At 43.6% G+C, this 20,083-nt stretch overlaps 1 protein-coding gene across 1 annotated transcript in view; it reads right to left on the bottom strand.

Annotated features, from left to right (window-relative positions):
- Positions 1–19,291, bottom strand: part of LOC139407380 (forkhead box protein N3-like) — an 85,346-nt gene extending 66,055 nt beyond the window's left edge. Inside the window, exon 1 of the mRNA XM_071151109.1 lies at positions 19,007–19,291. The gene's annotated coding sequence lies outside the window, so the exon portion shown is untranslated. The remainder of the gene's footprint in view (positions 1–19,006) is intronic.
- Between the last annotated feature and the right edge of the window lie 792 nt (positions 19,292–20,083).

Raw genomic sequence — 20,083 nt, 5'->3', positions numbered from 1 at the left:
GATGGTGTTCTTCGGCTTGCAAGCATCCTCCTTTTTCATCCAAACATAACGATGGTCATTATGGCCAAACAGTTCTATTTTTTGTTTCATCAGACCAGAGGATATTTCTCCCAAAAGTACGATCTTTGTCCCCATGTGCAGTTGCAAACCGTAGTCTGGCTTTTTCATGGCGGTTTTGGAGCAGTGGCGTCTTCCTTGCTGAGCAGCCTTTCAGGTTATGTCGATATAGGACTCGATTTACTGTGGATGTAGATACTTTTGTACCGGTTTCCTCCAGCATCTTCACAAGTTCCTTTGCTGTTGTTCTGGGATTGATTTGCACTTTTCACACCAAAGAACGCTTCTCCTTCCTGAGAGGTATGACGGCTGTGTAGTCCCATGGTCTTTATACTTGCGTAATATTGTTTGTACAGATGAATGTGGTACCTTCAGGCATTTGGAAATTGTTCACAAGAATGGACCAGACTACAATTTTTTATTCTGAGGTCTTTGCTGATTTCTTTTGATTTTCTCATGATGCCAAGCAAAGAGACACTGAGTTTGAAGGTAGGCCTTGAAATACATCCACAGGTACACCTCCAATTGACTCAGCCTATCAAAAACTTCTAAAGCCATGACATCATTTTCTGGTATTTTCCAAGCTATTTAAAGGCACAGTCAACTTTGTGTATGTAATCTTCTGACCCACTGGAATTGTGATACAGTGAATTATGAGTGAAATAATTTGTCTGTAAACAATTGTCGGAAAAATGACTTGTGTCGTGCACAAAGTAGATATCCTAACCGACTTACCAAAACTATAGTTTGTTAACAAGACATTTGTGGAGTGGTTGAAAAACAAGTTTTAATGACTCCAACCTCAGTGTATGTAAACTTCCGACTTCAACTGTATATAGGGAAGATAATCAGGGAAGTGATGGAGACCAGGTGAGTCTGATGACGCGCAGGTGCGCGTAACGATGGTGACAGGTGTGTGCTATAACGAGCTGCCTGGTGACCTAGAGGCCGAGAGGGAGCACATATGAGACTGTCTTTATATCTCCCCCTCTGTCTCTCCCTCTCTTTATATCTCTCTCCCTCTCTTTACATCTCCCTCTCTTTATATCTCTCTCCCTCTCTTTATATCTCTCTCCCTCTCTTTATATATCTCCCCCTCTCTTTATATCTCTCTCCCTCTCTTTATATCTCTCTCCCTCTCTTTATATCTCCCTCTCTTTATATCCTCTCTCCCTCTATTTATATTTCTCTCTCCCTCTCTTTACATCTCCCTCTCTTTATATCTCTATCCCTCTCCTTATATCTCTCTCCCTCTTTCTATCTCTCTCTATCTCCCTTTATATTTCTCTCCCTCTCTTTACATCTCCCTCTCTTTATATCTCTCTCTCCCTCTCTTTATATCTCCCTCTCTTTATATCCTCTCTCCCTCTCTTTATATCTCTCTCCCTCTCTTTATATCTCTCTCCCTCTCTTTATATCTCTCTCCCTCTCTTTATATCTCTCTCCCTCTCTTTATATCTCTCTCCCTCTCTTTATATCTCACTCTCTTTATATCTCTCTCCCTCCCCTTATATCTCTCTCCCTCTCTTTATATCCTCTCCCTCTCTTTATATCTCTCTCCCTCTCCTTATATCTCTCTCTCCCTCTCTTTATATCTCTCTCCCTCCCCTTATATCTCTCTCTCTCCCTCTCCTTATATCTCTCTCCCTCTCGTTATATCTCTCTCTCCCTCTCTTTATATCTCTCTCCCTCTCTTTATATCTCCCTCTCTTTATATATCTCTCCCTCTCTTTATATCTCTCTCCCTCTCTTTATATCTCTCTCCCTCTCTTTATATCTCTCTCCCTCTCTTTATATATCTCTCCCTCTCTTTATCTCTCTCTCCCTCTCTTTATATCTCTCTCCCTCTCTTTATATCTCCTTCTCTTTACATCTCCCTCTCTTTATCCCTCCCTCTCTTTATATCTCCCTCTCTTTATCCCTCCCTCTCTTTATATCTCCCTCTCTTTATGTCTTCCTCTCTTTATATTTCTCTCCCTCTCGTTACATCTCTCTCCCTCTCTTTATATCTCTCTCCCTCTCCTTATATCTCTCTCCCTCTCTTTATATCTCTCTCCCTCTCTTTACATCTCTCTCCCTCTCTTTATCCCTCCCTCTCTTTATATCTCTCTCCCTCTCTTTATATCTATTTCCCTCTCTTTATATCTCCCTCTCTTTATATCTCCCTCTCTTTATATCTCTCTCCCTCTCTTTATATCTCTCTCCCTCTCTTTATATCTCTCTCCCTCTCTTTATATCTATCTCCCTCTCTTTATATCTATCTCCCTCTCTTTACATCTCCCTCTCTTTATCTCTCTCTCTCTCTCTCTCTTTATATTTCTCTCCCTCTCTTTCTCTCTCTCCCTCTCTTAATCTCTCTCCCTCTCCCTCTTCATATCTCTGTCTCTTATTCCTTTTCTCTCGCACCCTTCTCTCTTTTTCTCTCCTCTCTCCCTCGCTCCTCTCTCTCTCTAATCACCAGCGAGCGAGGGGAAAATATCCTTGGGTCATTAGCAGCATTTCAAAGTCACAGTGTCCTCCAGCATATGCTGTTTGACAGGCCCTGCCAAAAGAATTAGAGTGAGGAATGATGGTGCCATTATTAGATGTGGAGCTCAGGGAAGAGTGCTTGATCCAAGGGATGGTGGGTTTGAGAGAAGCAGAGGAGAGTATTTAGTATTTAATAGGATCCCCATTAGTTCCTACCAAGGCAGCAGCTACTCTTCCTGGGGTGCAAACAGGTATAAAACAATTCCATCACAAAATGTACAATAATAGAATATTACAATGTGTGTGTGTGTGTGTGTGTGTAGTGTGTGTGTGTGTGTGTAGAGTATGTGTGTAGAGTGTGTGTATGTAGAGTGTGTGTGTGTAGAGTGTGTGTGTGTGTAGTGTGTGTGTGTGTGTGTAGAGTGTGTGTGTGTGTGTGTGTGTGTGTGTGTGTGTGTGTGTGTGTGTGTGTGTGTGTGTGTGTGTAGAGTGTGTGTGTGTGTAGTGTGTGTGTGTGTGTGTGTGTGTGTGTGTAGTGTGTGTGTGTGTGTGTGTGTGTGTGTGTGTGTGTGTGTGTGTGTGTGTAGTGTGTGTGTGTGTGTGTGTAGAGTGTGTGTGTGTGTAGTGTGTGAGTGTGTAGTGTGTGTGTGTGTGTGTAGTGTGTGTGTGTGTATAGTGTGTGTGTAGTGTGTGTGTGTAGAGTGTGTGTGTAGTGTGTGTGTGTGTGTAGAGTGTGTGTGTAGTGCGTGTGTGTAGAGTGTGTGTGTGTAGTGTGTGTGTGTAAAGTGTGTGTGTAGAGTGTGTGTGTAGAGTGTGTGTATGTAGAGTGTGTGTGTAGAGTGTGTGTGTAGAGTGTGTGTGTAGAGTGTGTGTGTAGAGTGTGTGTGTAGAGTGTGTGTATGTAGAGTGTGTGTGTGTAGAGTGTGTGTGTGTAGAGTGTGTGTGTAGAGTGTGTGTGAGTAGAGTGTGTGTGTGTAGAGTGTTTGTGTAGAGTGTGTGTGTAGAGTGTGTGTGTAGAGTGTGTGTGTAGAGTGCGTATGTAGAGTGTGTGTGTAGAGTGTGTCTGTAGAGTGTGTGTGTAGAGTGTGTGTGTGTAGTGTGTGTGTGTAGAGTGTGTGTGTAAAGTGTGTGTGTGTAGAGTGTGTGTGTAGAGTGTGTGTGTGTAGAGTGCGTGTGTAGAGTGCGTATGTAGAGTGCGTATGTAGAGTGCGTATGTAGAGTGCGTATGTAGAGTGCGTGTGTAGAGTGCGTATTTTTCAAGTGCTTTTTCCATGAACTATCATCAACTACTCTCCCTGCTTGCTAGAGAAGTGTGAACGACTCTGGCAGAGCAGCTTACTCCACCTCTGAGTGTCGTGTTTGTTTGTTTTTGGTGAGCACTGACAAAGGCATTTATCGATGTCCTCTGGACCTTTTCAAACATCCAAAATCGACAGTGCTTTCTTGTGACAAGCCTGCTCTCCTCGGTCATGACCAGAAACACAACCACCAGGCCTCAACGCTCTCCTCAGAGTCATGACCCCAAACACAGCCAGTAGGCCTCAACCCTCTCCTCAGAGTCATGAACACAAACACAGCCAGTAGGCCTCAACCCTCTCCTCAGAGTCATGACCCCAGACACAGCCACTAGACCTCAATCAACCCTCTCCTCAGAGTCATGAACACAGACACAGCCACTAGACCTCAATCAACCCTCTCCTCAGAGTCATGAACACAGACACAGCCAGTAGGCCTCAACCCTCTCCTCAGAGTCATGACCCCAAACACAGCCAGTAGGCCTCAACCCTCTCCTCAGAGTCATGACCCCAAACACAGCCAGTTGGCCTCAACCCTCTCCTCAGAGTCATGACCCCAAACACAGCCAGAAGGCCTCAACCCTCTCCTCATAGTCATGACCCCAAACACAGCCAGTAGGCCTCAATCCTCTTCTCAGAGTCATGACCCCAAACACAGCCAGTAGGCCTCAACCCTCTCCTCAGAGTCATGACCCCAAACACAGCCAGTAGGCCTCAACCCTCTTCTCAGAGTCATGACCCCAGACACAACCACCAGAGATCTGAGATCTGAGGGGGAAGAACAATCTGTTCCCTATCAGAACCACAGAGTTCTCAGATCCCTTACTGAGTGCTAGTCCCTTTGTTCTTTCTACATTCCTATACATTCTCCAAGCATCCCAAATGGCACCCTATACCCCTGATAGTGCACTAGGGCACTGGTTAAAATGATGCACTACAGTATGGAAAATAATGTGCCATTTGGGAGACAATGGACTACCGGAGTGTTTAATCTACCATAGTCTTCTCCAATCGCATGCAGTTCTCTACTTTTCTCACATTCATTGTTCCCCCGTAGCTGCATATACTCCCAAAGTCTCCTCCATTTCCTCAACCATCTCCCTCACTATCAAGGCAAGATGTTGGGGAAAGGAGCCAGTGGTACAGTTTACAAAATTAACATATCATCAATGGCACCGGACAAGAAGGCTGACGTTTTATGTGTTCCTATCCAATTGTGTTTTTTTTTTTTCTTTGCGTTGTTTGTAACTTATTTTTTAACTTATTTTGTACATAATGTTGCTGCTATCTTCTCTTATGCCCAAAAATTATTTCTGGACATCAGCACTGCGATTACTCATCATGATCTGGCAGAATCCTTTTTTTCCTTTAACGAGTCCGACGAGTCCGAGCTGAATGGCATACTGCTTTCCCGGGAACAGGCCCAGATCCCCGTCATTTACGTGAAGAGAAGATGGAGAAAAAGGGGCCGGAGGGCGGGCTGCCTTCTGAGAATTCGTAGGCGATCGAGTAAACCCCATTGCCTTCCATTCTGCTGGAAAAGGCGCAATCTTCAGAAAATAAAATCGATGACCTACGCGGAAGATTAAACTACCAAAGGGACATTCAAAACTGTAATATCTTATGCTTCACGAAGTCGTGCCTGAATTATCAACAACATTATGAACATACAGCTGGCTGGTTATATGCTGTATCAGCGAGATAGAACAGCAGCGTCTGGTAAAGACAAGGGGCGGCGGACTATGTCTTTTTGTAAATAACAGCTGGTGCATGACAGCTGGTTTTGCTCGACTGAGGTAGAGTATCTCATGATAAGCTGTAATCCACACTCTCTACCTAGAGAGATTTCATCTGTATTTTTCGTAGCTGTCTACATACCACAACAGACTGAGGCTGGCACTAAGACCGCACTCAATGAGCTATATTCCCCCATAAGCAAACAGGAAAACGCTTTCCCAGAGGCGGCGCTCCTCAGTCTTACCAAAATTATATCAGCATGTGAAATGTGCAACCAGAGGGAAAACAACTCTGGACCATCTTTACGCCACACACAGAGATGCATACAAAGCTCTGCCTTGCCCTCCATTTTGAAGATGAAGCAGATGCTAAGCTAAAGGACATCTTTGCTAGCAGAGACTGGAATATGTTCCAGGATTCTTCGGACAGCATTGAGGAGTACACCATCAGTCATTGGCTTCATCAATAAGTGCATCGATGACGTCATCCCCACAGTGACCGTACGTACATACCCAATCCAGAAGCCATGAATTACAGGCAACATCCGCACGGAGCTAAAGGCTAGAGCTACCGCATTCAAGGAGCGGGACTCTAACCCGGAACCTAATAAGAAATCCTGTATGCCCTCCGACGAACCATCAAACAGGAAAAGCTTAAATACAGGACTAAGTTTGAATCGTACTACACCGGCTCTGATGCTCGTCGGATGTGGCAGGGCTTGCAAACTATTACAGACTACAAAGGGAAGCACAGCCGAGAGCTGCCCAGTGACACAAGCCTACCAGCTAAACTACTTCTATGCTTGCTTCAGGGCAAATAATACTGAAACATGCATGAGAGCACCAGCTGTGTGATCACGCTCACCGCAGCTGATCTGAATAAGACCTTTAAAGAGGTCAAAAATCACGAGGCTGCAGGGCCAGGCGGATTACCAGGACTTGTACTGTGAGCATGCGCTGACCAACTGGCAAGTGTCTTCACTGACATTTTCAAACTCTCCCTGTTCGAGTCTGCAATACCAAAATGTTTTAAGCCGTATCACGCACATCTGTAGCCATGAAATGCTTTGAAAGGCTGGTCATGGCTCACATCAACACCATTATCCCAGAAACCCTAGACCCACTCCAATTTGCATACCGCCCAAACAGATCCACAGATGACGCAATCTCTATTGCAGTCCACACTACCCTTTCCCACCTGGACAAAAGGAACACTTACGTGAGAATGCTATTAATTGACTACAGCTCAGTGTTCAACACCATAGTACGCTCAAAGCTCATCACTAATCTAAGGATCCTTGGACTAAACACCTCCCTCTGCAACTGGATCCTGGACTTCCTGACGGTCCGCCCCCAGGTGGTGAGGGTAGGCAGCAACACATCTGCCACACTGATCCTCAACACTGGAGCTCCCCAGGGGTGTCTGCTCAGTACCCTCCTGTACTCCCTGTTCACCCACGACTGCATGGCCTGGCACGACTCCAACACCATCATTAAGTTTTCAGACAACACAACAGTGGTAGGCCTGATCACCAACGAGATGATTGTGGACTACAGGAAAAGGAGGACCGAGCATGCCTCCATTCTCATTGAGGGGCTGTAGTGGAGGAGGTTGAGAGCTTTAAGTTCCTTGGTGTCCACATCAACAACAAACTAGAATGGTCCAAACACACCAAGACAGTCGTGAAGAGGGCACGACAAAGCCTATTCCCCCTCGGGAAACTAAAAAGATTTGGCAAGGGTCCTTAGATCCTCAAAAGGTTCTACAGCTTCAACATCAAGAGCATGGTTGCATCACTGCTTGGTCTCTGACCGCAAGGCACTACAGAGGCTAGTGCGTACGGCCCAGTATATCACTGGGGCTAAGCTGCCTGCCATCCAGGACCTCTACACCAGGCGGTGTCAGAGGAAGGCCCAAAAAATGTTCAAAGACCCCAGCTACCCAAGTCATAGACTGTTCACTCTACTACCGTATGGCAAGCCATACCGGAGTGCCAAGTCTAGGACAAAAAGGCTTCTCAACAGTTTTTACCCCCAAGCCATAAGACTCCTGAACAGGTAATCAAATGGCTACCTGGACTATTTGCATTGTGTGCCCCCCCACCCCAACCCCTCCTTTTACGCTGCTGCTACTCTCTGTTTATCATATATGCATAGTCACTTTAACTATACATTCATGTACATACTGCCTCAATTGGGCCGACCAACCAGTGCTCACGCACAGTGGCTAACCGGGCTATCTGTGTTGTGTCCCACCTACCACCCGCCAACCCCTCTTTTACGCTACTGCTACTCTATGTTCATCATAAATGTTAGGGGATATTGAGTGTATACTTGTACTGTTAGGGGGATTGAGTGTATACTTGTACTGTTAGGGGAGATTGAGTGTATACTTGTACTGTTAGGGGAGATTGAGTTTATACTTGTACTGTTAGGGGATATTGAGTGTATACTTGTACTGTTAGGGGGGATTGAGTGAGTGTATACTTGTACTGTTAGTGGGGATTGAGTGTATACTTGTACTGTTAGGGGAGATTGAGTTTATACTTGTACTGTTAGGGGAGATTGAGTGTATACTTGTACTGTTAGGGGGGATTGAGTGTATACTTGTACTGTTAGGGGAGATTGAGTGTATACTTGTACTGTTAGTGGGGATTGAGTTTATACTTGTACTGTTAGTGGGGATTGAGTGTATACTTGTACTGTTAGGGGGGATTGAGTGTATACTTGTACTGTTAGGGGAGATTGAGTGTATACTTGTACTGTTAGTGGGGATTGAGTTTATACTTGTACTGTTAGTGGGGATTGAGTTTATACTTGTACTGTTAGGGGAGATTGAGTGAATACTTGTACTGTTAGGGGAGATTGAGTGTATACTTGTACTGTTAGGGGGATTGAGTGTATACTTGTACTGTTAGGGGGGATTGAGTGTATACTTGTACTGTTAGGGGAGATTGAGTTTATACTTGTACTGTTAGGGGAGATTGAGTGTATACTTGTACTGTTAGGGGGGATTGAGTGTATACTTGTACTGTTAGGGGAGATTGAGTGTATATGGCTACTGCCTGTGCTGCTGCTGGACCTACTGTGTTAACACCATATTGGAAGGTATTTTCCCCTCGTCCTGCCACGGAACAGACAAAACTTTGAGTAAAACAGAGAGAGGGAGAGAGAGGGGGATGTGGAGGATAAAAAGAGATAAAAAGAGGGATAGGGAAGAGAGAGAGAGAGAGAGAGAGAGAGACAGAGAGACAGAGAGACAGAGAGAGTTGTGATTTTAACTGTCGGTGTCTGAACATGTACATTGCTCATTGAGTTGTAGATTAGACCATGACTGTGGGGTTTGTTTTGGACTCAGAGACCTAAGGATGTTTTTCAAATTACACCCTATTCCCTAAAATAGTGCACTGGTCCACTACGTATATAGGGGATAGGTTTTCACACACATAGTCACTGGAATGTCACCCTAATGTGTTTGTTTGGCGGTCTACGGCACACAAAGTCTGTTATGAGATCCTCATACTTGGAGAGTCCTGTGTGTGTGTGTGTGTGTGTGTGTGTGTGTGTGTGTGTGTGTGTGTGTGTGTGTGTGTGTGTGTGTGTGTGTGTGTGTGTGTGTGTGTGTGTGTGTGTGTGTGTGTGTGTGAGGCAGCTTGTTAAAGAGAATGAGCCAGAGATAGATGGCTCATTTTTTGGGAATGAAACACATTGCTACTTTTCCAATCCCAGAAATTCAGAAGTAGATAGCTCTCAGTTTTTCCACTCATTTTGAAAAAAAAAAGTTTTTTAAAAGTTTTTTTTGTCTGTCCCCGTAGGAAAACACTTATTGGTTCTAGGTAGAACCGTTCTTGGTTCCACATAAAACCCTTTTGGGTTCCATGTAGAACCCTCTGAAGAAATAGTTCTACATGGAGCCCAAAAGGGTTCTACCTGCAGCAAAATGTAGGGTTCTACCTGGAACCAAGATGCAAAATGAAGGGTTCTACCTGGAACCAAGATGCAAAATGTAGGCCTCTACCTGCAGCAAAATGTAGGGTTCTACCTGGAACCAAGATGCAAAAGTCAGGGTTCTACCTACAGCTAAATGTAGGGTTCTACCTGCAACCAAGATGTAAAATGTAGGGTTCTGCCTGCAGCAAAATATAGGGTTCTTCAAAGTGTCCTTTAAGGTTCGAGATAGCTCCTTTCTTTCCAAGAGTGTGGACGTCTCGACTAAAATCACTAACGTCTCGAAGGTTCTGACTGTCCACTTTTTGTTTTTTCAGTCGCTTCCTCCTCTTGGATAGATTTTAGTTCTCAGATCAGTATCGACAACAAAGGTCAAAGGTCAAACAGAAGAACACACACACACACACACACACACCTTTACAAGATACAACAAAGGGAGATCAGTTTCAAAGACAGTCTGTGTCTCAGTGGCATCAGTAGGCTATACTGTATAGTGGGCTATACAGTAACTATACAGTAACTATACAGTAACTATACAGTGGGCTATACAGTAACTATACAGTAACTATACAGTAACTATACATTAACTAACTACACAGTGGGCTATACAGTAACTATACAGTAACTAACTATACAGTGGGCTATACAGTAACTATACAGTAACAATACAGTGGGCTATAAAGTAACTATACAGTAACTATACAGTAACAATACAGTGGGCTATACAGTAACTATACAGTAACTATACAGCAACTATACAGTAACTATACAGTAACTATACAGTGGGCTATACAGTGGGCTATACAGTAACTAACTATACAGCAACTATACAGTAAGTATACAGTAACTAACTATACAGTGGGCTATACAGTAACTATACAGTAACTATACAGTGGGCTATACAGTAACTATACAGTGGGCTATACAGTAACTATACAGTAACTATACAGTGGGCTATACAGTGGGCAATACAGTAACTATACAGTGGGCTATACAGTAACTATACAGTGAGCTATACAGTAACTAACTATACAGTGGGCTATACAGTAACTAAACAGTAACTATACAGTAACTATACAGTAACTAACTATACAGTGGACTATACACTAACTAAATATACAGTGGGCTATACAGTAACTATACAGTAACTATACAGTGGGCTATATAGTAACTATAAAGTAACTATACAGTGGGCTATATAGTAACTATACAGTAACTATGCAGTGGGCTATACAGTGGGCTAAAAAGTAAATAACTATATAGTGGGCTATACAGTAACTATGCAGTGGGCTATACAGTGGACTATACAGTGGGCTTTACAGTGGGCTATACAGTAACTAACTGTACAGCGGGCTATACAGTAACTATACAGTAACTATACAGTGGGCTATACAGTGGGATATACAGTAACTATACAGTGGGCTATATTGTGGGCTATTTAGTAACTATACAGTAACTCTACAGTGGGCCATACAGTAACTCTACAATGGGCTGTACAGTAACTAACTATACAGTGGGCTATACAGTAACTATACAGTTACTATACAGTAACTATACAGTGGGCTATACAGTAACTATACAGTTACTATACAGTGGGCTAAACAGTGGGCTATTCAGTAACTATACAGTGGGCTATACAGTAACTATAGAGTTGGTTATACAGTGGGCTACAGAGTAACTACATAGTGGGCTATACAGTGGGCTATACAGTAACTAATTATACAGTGGGCTATACAGTAACTATGTAGTGGGCTATACAGTGGACTATACAGTAACTAATTATACAGTGGGCTTTACAGTGGGCTATACAGTGGACTATACAGTGGACTATACAGTGGACTATACAGTGGGCTTTACAGTGGGCTATACAGTAACAATACAGTGGGCTATACAGTAACTATACAGTTACTATACAATGGGCTGTACAGTAACTATACAGTAACTATACAATGGTCTATACAGTAACTATACAGTGGGCTATACAGTAACTATACAGTAACTATACAGTTACTATACAATGGGCTGTACAGTAACTATACAGTAACTATACAGTAACTATACAGTTACTATACAATGGGCTATACAGTAACTATACAGTAACTATACAGTTACTATACAATGGGCTATACAGTAACTATACAGTGGGCTTTACAGTGGGCTATACAGTGGACTATACAGTGGACTATACAGTGGACTATACAGTGGGCTTTACATTGGGCTATACAGTAACTAATTATACAGTGGGCTTTACAGTGGGCTATACAGTGGACTATACAGTGGACTATACAGTGGACTATACAGTGGGCTTTACAGTGGGCTATACAGTAACAATACAGTGGGCTATACAGTAACTATACAGTTACTATACAATGGGCTGTACAGTAACTATACAGTAACTATACAATGGTCTATACAGTAACTATACAGTGGGCTATACAGTAACTATACAGTAACTATACAGTTACTATACAATGGGCTGTACAGTAACTATACAGTAACTATACAGTAACTATACAGTTACTATACAATGGGCTATACAGTAACTATACAGTAACTATACAGTTACTATACAATGGGCTATACAGTAACTATACAGTGGGCTATATAGTGGGCTATTCAGTGGGCTATACAGTGGGCTATATAGTGGGCTATTCGTTGGGCTATTCAATGGGCTATACAGTGGGCTATAAAGGACTCTGTAGAGGTCAAATATCCCTTCTAACATCAGAGCAGAAGGCCATTACACCAGACTCTACCAGTCTTTACCAGACTCCACCAGACTCTACCAGACTCTACCAGTCCCTTCAGAGACTTAAATATGTAATCTGTGACATTAATGATAATCTCATAGATGTCTTTGTAAACAAACAATGTATAGCTTCAAAATATATTGATCTCCTGGCCTGTCAATTCTAACATCCACAATTCAATCTACGAATTTGTATTTATTTATTTATTTCACCTTTATTTAACCAGGTAGGCAAGTTGAGAACAAGTTCTCATTTACAATTGCAACCTGGCCAAGGTAAAGCAAGTAAGAGTAATTGAGAGTAATTCCCCAACCCCCAAACTCTCAACTTAATGTGAAACCAAGTGTTGAGTTGAAAACGATACCCCAAAGTGTGTCATTAATGCCCCTGATAACAGTGTCTACTGTAAAGAGCAGAGAACCGAGGTAAACACATTATATAAACCTCTCCTCCCCTCTTGCTAGCTGACTGCCATGCCTTTGTATGGCTCCTTCCAACTATGACATCACTGCAGCTAGCCAGAGGGGCTGACGTCACCCCTCCCTTTCACGTAATGTGAATGAGGTAACTATAGTGGGAGCCAGGCCCGGTGGTGAGATCATATGGCAGTCCTCACGTGTGGGACACTATAAAACAGGCATGACATCAGCGAACGGAGAGACAGACGGAGGGAGAAGAGGGGAGAGAGAGAGAGGCGGGAGAGAGCAGGTCCGTGCTATGGGGATAACGGCATGGGGGTTTTGGGGGGAAGTGCCACGAGGTACATCAAGAAGTACAGAACATCCAAATTACACAGACCAGGACGTTATGCAAGCCAAAGAAAATATTCAACACTAGAGGGTGTGTGTGTGTGTGTGTGTGTGTGTTTGTGTGTGTGTGTACTTGAATAAGTGGTGTGTGTGTGTGTGTGTGTGTGTGTGTGTGTGTGTGTGTGTGTGTGTGTGCGTGCGTGCGTGCGTGCGTGCGTGTGCGTGTGCGTGCATGGTGGAGGTATGCCGTGACGCTGTGCTGGTTGCTAAGCGAAGCAGGGACGTGGGTGGAAGGATTTCCTGTCGAAGGGAACGTTTGTTTATCCGGGGAGCACCATGCCGAGGGAAAGTGTGTTGTGTACTCTGTTTGTTTGTGTTCTTTGCATGTGTGTGTGTTCACTCACCGAGCAACACACACACACAGAACACACAACACACAGGGAACACAACACACACTTCCCCTCGGCATGGCGCTCCCCGCATAAACAAACGTTCCTGTCAACAGGAAATCCTTCCACTTTTCACCCACGTCCCTGCTCCGCTTAGCAACCAGCGCAGCGTCACGGCATACCTCCACCATGCACGCACACACACACGCACACACACACACACACACACAAGCACGCGCACGCACACACACACACACACACAAGCACGCGCACACACACACACAAGCACACAAGCACGCGCACGCACACACACAACCCCCCCCCCACACACACACACAGACACACCCACACACACACACACTCACTCACACTCACACTCCTTTGGTCTGAACCCTTTACCATTCTATCATCAACTGCTCACCTTTAAGAAGCCAAAGCTTTTCAACAAGACTCTTTTCCCCCTTTTACTGTGTCATTAAAAGCTAAACAGACACACCCACCACACTGCCAGCTAGGCTTTCAAATCTATCAGCAACCAACAGCAATGACAGCAGCTCCCTGAAATACTAAAACGTTGCTCATTTATATCCTCTATTTTGACCTAAGCTGGTGGCTTTATAGACAGTGAGCTAGCGAGAACACACACACACACACACACACACACACACTCACTCACACTCACACACACACGCTGGCTCTTTTTAAATGGCGTGAGGGGGGCCAATTGAGCCGGGCTCGCGGTACTGTAGGCAATGACTTCATTTGGGCACAGTAAGGTGGCCAGTCAATGACAATTAGGAGGGAGGGAGGAGAAAGGAGGAAGGAGGAGGGAGGAGGGTTATGTGAATTAGCTCGAAGAGATAAATATTGCCTTTTTCAGTGCTGCCCTCTGTGTAAAATCTAAAGTCGCTATTGACCCTTTTGGTTTAAGATGGTCTCTATGACATTGACTTGCCCTTCACTCTCATGTCCAGACTACAGAGGACTGGATACGTCATTAGTGACAAAAGCAGACCACTGCTGGAAACCAATAGAGGACCAATATTAGCTGTGCATTATCTGTCTATCCTAGATCAAGACAATCACATGTTTTATCTGGGATAAATTAAGGTTTAATTCTAATAAAAAGGTCACACTTTTGCATCAAGAGTATATTGATGTTGGTGGTATGTCAGTTACAGGTGTCACAGTCCTGACTGAGTTAGGGAGATGTGAGATGTGAGGGTGAGATCCTGAGTGAACACAGCCACGGGGGACAATATCTGAATGAACGATGCTGTGGGGCGGGGCGGGTGAATTATGAATGAACTACCACACTGAAAGCTCCTGATAAGATCGTCACAGGTTCTCTCTCTCTCTCTCTCTCTCTCTCTTTCTCTCTCTCTCTCTCTCTCGCTCAAATACATAGGGACATGGAGATATAAAAATAGCTGACCAATCACCACAGACACGAAGACAGAAATGGAAATAGATACACTATCTGACAAGTGAACAGTCCCTGCACTGCCATGCATATACATTTACACACACACACACAGACAGATACATAGATAGAGATTTAATAACACACAGACAGATACATAGATAGAGATTGAATAACACACAGACAGATACATAGATAGAGATTTAATAACACACAGACAGATACATAGATAGAGATGTAATAACACACAGACAGATACATAGATAGAGATTTAATAACACACACACATGTATAGATGTAACACACAGAGAGACGTAACACACAGAGAGCTGTAACACACATATATAGATGTAACACACAGAGAGATGTAACACACATATATAGATGTAACACACAGAGAGATGTAACACACAGAGAGATGTAACACACATATATAGATGTAACACACAGAGAGATGTAACACACAGAGAGATGTAGCATACAGAGAGATGTAACACAGAGATAGAGATGTAACACACACAGATATAGATGTAACACACAGATGGTGATGTAACACACACAGATATAGATGCAACACACAGATATAGATGTAACACACACAGATAGAGATGTAACACACACAGGTATAGATTTAACACACAGATATAGATGTAACACACAGATATAGATGTAACACAAAGATAGAGATGTAACACACAGATATGGATGTAACACAAAGATAGAGATGTAACACACACAGATAGAGATGTAACACACAGATAGAGATGTAACACACACAGATAGAGATGTAACACACACAGATAGAGATGTAACACACACAGATAGAGATGTAACACACAGATAGAGATGTAACACACACAGATAGAGATGTAACACACACAGATAGAGATGTAACACACAGATATAGATGTAACACACACAGATAGAGATGTAACACAGAGATATAGATGTAACACACAGATAGAGATGTAACACACAGATAGAGATGTAACACACACAGATAGAGATGTAACACACACAGATAGAGATGTAACACACAGATATAGATGTAACACACACAGATAGAGATGTAACACACAGATATAGATGTAACACACACAGATAGAGATGTAACACAGAGATATAGATGTAACACACACAGATAGAGATGTAACACACACAGGTATAGATGTAACACACACAGATAGAGATGTAACACACAGATATAGATGTAACACACACAGATAGAGATGTAACACAGAGATATAGATGTAACACACAGATAGAGATGTAACACACAGATAGAGATGTAACACACACAGATAGAGATGTAACACACAGATAGAGATGTAACACACAGATAGAGATGTAACACAGAGATATAGATGTAACACACAGATAGAGATGTAACACACAGATAGAGATGTAACACACACAGATAGAGATGTAACACACACAGATAGAGATGTAACACACAGATATAGATGTAACACACACAGATAGAGATGTAACACACAGATATAGATGTAACACACACAGATAGAGATGTAACACAGAGATATAGATGTAACACACATACCCTACAATAATAGAAAAACAAACACTGTTGCAATCAAATCAAATGTATCTGACACGGGCCTACTGACAGACATGTAACACACACCCAGAGACAGAGACTTACCTTGAAATGCTAACATGTTTACTTACAGAGATGTTCACTGGCGAAAACATACACATGAAACGCACCCAATAATTACAGACTTGTTCACTCTCATGAAACACACATACACAGCTGTTCGGCTGGCAGGAGATGTGTGTGTGTGTGTGTGTGCGTGTGTGCGTGTGCGTGTATGTGTGTGTGTGTGTGTGTGTGTGTGTGTGTGTGTGTGCGTGTGCGTGTGTGTGTGTCAGAGTGTGTATGTGTTAGCGCGTGTGAGCAGTGTGTGTGTGTGTTAGCGTGCGTGGGCAGTGTGTGTGTGTGTGTTAGGGTGTGTGTGATCTGCTAGTGCTCAGCCTTTCCCACTATTTCCACTGTTGCTGTGCGTCTGAACAGATCGCACTTTCTCAACCTGTTTGTCACAAACACACGCACACACTCAGACACACACATGCACACACACACACACACACTCACACACACAGTGGTGGAAAAAGTGCTCAACTGTCAAACTTGAGTAAAGTAAAAGACACCTTAATAGAAAATGACTCAAGTAAAAGTGAAAGTCACCCAGTAAAGTTATATTCCAGTAAAACTATAAAAGTATTTGGTTTTAAATATACTTCAGTATCCAAAGTAAATGTAAATGTGTAAATAATTTCAAATTTCCAATATTAAACATATTCAGGATCAGTGGGTCCCCTGTGGGACGGTTGAGCTAACGTAGGCAAATGCGATTAGCATGAGGCTGTAAGTAACAAGAAAATGTGTTATTTACATAGACATATCTGATATTGGCAGAAAGCTTAAATTCTTGTTAATCTAACTGCACTGTGCAATTTACAGTGAAATAATACCATGCTATTGTTTAAGGAAAGTTCACAATTTTGAACATGAAAATATATTAATAAAATTAATATAAATAAAATTAGGCACATTTGGGCAGACTTGATACCAAATTTTGAACAGAAATGCAATGGTTCATTTGATCAGTATAAACCTTTGCACATACACTGCTGCCATCTAGTGGCCAAAATCTAAATTGCACCTGGACTGGAATAATACATTATGGCCTTTCTCTTGCATTTCAAAGATGATAGTAAAAAAATACAAAACAACTTTTTTTATTTTGTATTATCTTTTACCAGATCTAATGGGTTATATTATCCTACATTCCTTTCACATTTCCACAAACTTCAAAGTGTTTCCTTTCAACTGGTGCCAAGAAAATGCATATCCTTGCTTCAAGTGCTGAGCTATAGGCAGTTTTTCTTGTGTTTTGTTATTTATGGAAAGCCAGGGGCCAAATGACTCTCCTCTTTCTATCCTTGGAAACATTGTACTGTATAATAACAACCTAAACCTCCCTCCCTCTTCCCCCCTCTCTCTCTCGCTCTCTCTCTCTCTAACTCTCTCTCTCTCTCTAACTCTCTCTCTCTCTCTCTCTCTCTCTCTCTAACTCTCTCTCTCTCTCTAACTCTCTCTCTCTCTCTCTCTCTCTCTCTCTCTAACTCTCTCTCTCTCTCTAACTCTCTCTCTCTCTCTCTCTCTCTCTCTCTCTCTCTCTCTCTCTCTCTCTCTCTCTCTCTCTCTCTCTAACTCTCTCTCTCTCTCTAACTCTCTCTCTCTCTCTAACTCTCTCTCTCTCTCTCTCTCTCTCTCTCTCTCTCTCCCTCTCTCTCTCTCTCTCTCTCTCTCTCTCTCTCTCTCTCTCTCTCTCTAACTCTCTCTCTCTCTCTCTCTCTCTCTCTCTCTCTCTCTCCCTCTGTCTCTCTCTCTCTCTCTCTCTCTCTCTCTCTCTCCCCCTGTCTCTCTCTCTCTCTCTCTCTCTCTCTCGTTCTCTCTCTCGCTCTCTCTCTCTCTCTCGCTCTCTCCATCTCTCCCTCCCTTGATCTCTACTTCTAACATGAGTCATCTTCAGAGTGGATGGGATCTCCCTATTCCCTTAGAAGTGTACACTTCTCTGAACCCTTTCATTTCAGTCAACAACTGTCAAGATAGATTTCCATGTACCCCTTTCCTGCAGTCAAATGACCTAGTTGCCTCATGGGTGGAATGTTATTCATATTTTGCAAAATTTCTTTTTTTAAATGCTGAAAATCCTGTGTTTCTATATCAAATGGTTTTGTTATATTTCAGTCTGCAAACTCAAAATGTAATACATTTTAACTCCATATCTGACAGGTGATTCTTTTTCTGAAGCCCTTTAACCATGTGTGTGAGGTGTATACTTTTGTTTTAAAGTAGATTTGTTTTAGACTACCAAGAAACACTGTGTGAGCCTGACTTATCCCACTGCAGTAAAGGGTTAAGCATCCCTTCAAACAGCCACATAACACTCTCCCTCTCTCTGTCTCACTGTAAAACACACTGGGAAAAAAACACACACACACTCTGTTTCTTTTCCTCTCTTTCTCTCTACTTAGAAGTGCAGCGATGCAGCACATGTCAACACTCAGCCTCTTCTGGAAGCTAAAAGATCTCTTTCCACACACAGACACACTTCCTTCCACATCCCACCACATCCAGCTACTGAAAAGAGACATAAAGTCACCTTAGAAATCTTCTGTTGTGCAGACGAGCCCCTTCCTTTCCTCCTCTCCTCTCCAATAGTTCTCCCTCTCCTCTCCTCTCCTGGTCTGTAATGTCAGTTCCCGCCGATGATCCTGAGCCCCTCCATTTCCTCCCCAGCTCCCTGTTTCTGGTACTGAGCAGCACAGGCAACTGACTGCGTTCCTGTAGTCTCTCTCTCTTCCCCTTCTCTCTCTCTCTCTCTCTGCTCTCAGATCTCTTTCTCTCTCTCTCTCACTCTCACTCTCTCTGAGCAGGACTGTGTGTTACACAGCTCAGCCAGTCAGCCTGCCTGGCCTGCCCCACCACCACAGGAGTCCCAGCCTCCTCCAGGGTCCTAGTGCTAGTAACATTCTATGAAAGAATGCCATTGTCTCTGATCGGAGCCCTCCCTGCCTCTCTCCTCCTCCCCTCTCCCCTACCTCAGAGCGTCAGCAGGTTGCCAGGACAGCGAGGGCCGGCCTAGAGGGAGCAGATCAGATCATGCTGTCCAGAGGCTCCAGTAGGCTAACTGGCTGACTGACTGACTGACTGACCGACTGACTGGCTGACTGTCTGACTAGCTGACTGGCTGGCTGACTCGCTGGCTGGCTGGCTGACTGACTAGCTGGCTGGGTAACTGACTGACTGCCTGACTGTCGGACTAGCTGACTAGCTGACTGGCTGGCTAACTGACTGACTGACTGGCTGACTGACAGCTGCCTGACTGTCTGACTATCTGACTGGCAGGCTGGCTAAATGGCAGACTGGCTGGCTGACTAACGGAATGTTTGACTGTCTAACTAGCTGACTGGCTGGCGGGCTAACTGACTAGCTGGCTGGCTGGGTAACTGACTGACTGCCTGACTGGCTGACTGGCTGGCTGACTGGCAGACTGGCTGGCTGGCTAGTGGAATGTCTGACTGTCTAACTAGCTGACTGGCTGGCGGGCTAACTGACTAGCTGGCTGGCTGGGTAACTGACTGACTGCCTGACTGGCTGACTGGCTGGCTGACTGGCAGACTGGCTGGCTGGCTAGTGGAATGTCTGACTGTCTAACTAGCTGACTGGCTGGCGGGCT

Source organism: Oncorhynchus clarkii, chromosome 4, assembly GCF_045791955.1.
Source record: "Oncorhynchus clarkii lewisi isolate Uvic-CL-2024 chromosome 4, UVic_Ocla_1.0, whole genome shotgun sequence".
Classification (NCBI taxonomy): domain Eukaryota; kingdom Metazoa; phylum Chordata; class Actinopteri; order Salmoniformes; family Salmonidae; genus Oncorhynchus; species Oncorhynchus clarkii.
Note: the sequence above shows the minus strand (reverse complement) of the source record. Positions and strands in the feature narration are given on the sequence as shown.